The sequence below is a fragment of the Lucilia sericata genome, unplaced genomic scaffold (genome assembly GCF_015586225.1).
Source record: "Lucilia sericata isolate MDLA Ls3-8-SP2 unplaced genomic scaffold, ASM1558622v1 Contig000105F_arrow, whole genome shotgun sequence".
NCBI lineage: Eukaryota > Metazoa > Arthropoda > Insecta > Diptera > Calliphoridae > Lucilia > Lucilia sericata.
The window spans coordinates 102,975-105,176 of record NW_023994137.1 but is presented as its reverse complement, the minus strand read 5'-3'; positions in this window follow the sequence as shown (position 1 = coordinate 105,176).

Below are 2,202 nucleotides of genomic sequence, written 5' to 3'. Positions count from 1 at the left end.
AATCATATGCAATTTTTCTTATCAGACTCATGACTTTCATGACACCTATTTAGCGGTAATAAAAACAGGGTGGATTGTTTAATAAAAACACACCCTTCACACTTTGACAATGATTTGTTTACTTTATTTTTTTGGATCTATAAAACAGGTGCTGCCTTATTCAAACATTTAAAGGGGAATAATTGGTAATATAAATTTTTTAATTGATACTTATATAGTTCACTAGATGTACAAATTTCCACCACAGTTCTCAAGAATCTAATCTCTAACCATTGCAGTCGGTAATCTTCAGACCCTTTCCAAAGCATTCCATTACAAGAAACTCAACCACACTGCTGTTTCGGAAACATTACTTAGAGACGTATTTGTTAGACAGAAATACGATTTCTATTAATAAGCGTTTGTGTCTCTGTATGACACAGTGTGGTAGGTTAGTTATGAACAGAGTAAACTCCGAAATGGGGAATTTTATCGACAGGAATACCGTATATCTATCACCGTTTAAAACATCACTTTTCGTCGGACACATTCATAAGAATATAAGGGTGAAGTGCACACTCACTGACTCATTATACACCCTATTTTTCTGATAACAACTCCTTCTCAACATGTAGTTCTCGTAGTCACTCCTCTGTGGGGTCCCATTTATTTTATTTCTCCGTGCATCTGTCTTTTAAGCAATATTAACTTCTCGGGATTTGGATTTAAAGCACAACCACTACATGTACCCCGAGGGGACCTATCCAATAGCCAGTACAGAACTTGATAAGAATGTGTTCTGGATTCACTAAAGGGAGATTGCAATTGTTCGTTTTTATACCTTACACCACTATATAACATAAAATACAGATACATCATCTGATGGAAGAGATGGAAATGTTGGAGGGGATGGAAGTGTAGGAAGAGATGGAAATGACAGAGAAGAAGATGGATTAAATGAGCAGTTTGGAGAGTTTGTCAGAATGAGGGATGGGGGATGAAGATGGGCGATGATGAAGTTTTGCTGCATAATTTAGTATGATGATGTTTTCGAGCGGTGGATGCTTTAATCTTTTAATCATTCATGTTTTCCTTCATGTTTGGGCGTGTTTAGTTTACTCTAATCATGTTCAGCGCAAAGTAGTAAGTCCTAATGGACACTAAAACAAGTCTTGTCAAGCTGTTATGGAGTCCGTGATTCGGTCTGCCAATTTGTTCCATTGGAATGGATCATAAGATGATGGGGATTGTATTTTAAGTAATGCAACCTTTTATAACATCAAAAGGGTGTTCACCTTCTCCCGTGAGAAACCAGAAGATTGATTTCACCTGATGTTGTGGTCGCCCCTTCTATTAACCAAGTCCAAGTCCACCCGGTGGATGAAAAAGACCACAGTGAGTTTAAGCCTTAATGACAGGTACCGGAGAGCAATATTATCTGGTAGCACGAGAACCGCTAGCCCACAGAGCAGAGTTTCGGATATTATTTTGTTCCGGTTATTGGAGAGGACCCTTCGGGATGCACGTGGTGGCTGTGGTTTAAATATAAACTCTCGGGAAGAGAAAGTTGATTAAAAGACTGATACACGATGAAGTCTATATAAAAGTTCGTTGCTGTTGGCGAAAAATACAACAGATAACCCAGAGAAGTGACTGCGGGACTAAAACTGAGAATAAATAAGATAGAGAATGATTCAGTGCTATATGGACCTTGCATAACCCTTGTTGTTTGATGTTTTCTCTTATGCTTGTCTCTATTCATACCTGTCTGGTAACAATGTTTTCTCTGAGATTCGTATTTCTGTCAACCGATTGTATCTTCACTGTTGCCGAATCAATAGAAACAAACCCATCTGCGTGGTTGTATACGAAATTGATCTTTTTGAATTACAGAAGTTACGTAACGAAACAGCAATGGTCAAGAGATTATATAGCTCGAGCAATTGAACAAAGTACTTGTACATGGACCACGGGAACCATGTGATTATGAACATCCGTCTTCTTTCAAGGACAATCCTTTAATTGCGCTTTAAAATTCCCTCTTGGAACACTAACTATCTCGACAAAGTGTCTGTCTGAAATTTGATGGAATTGAGGAATTGTTCGGTTCAGTCCGTGTTATATTTTTTTAGTAGGATAGAGCACCATGTCACTCAACTTATCAAAGAATCGAAATTTTTCTGCCTTAAGTTCGGGTCCAACGAAATAAATTAAAAAAACACA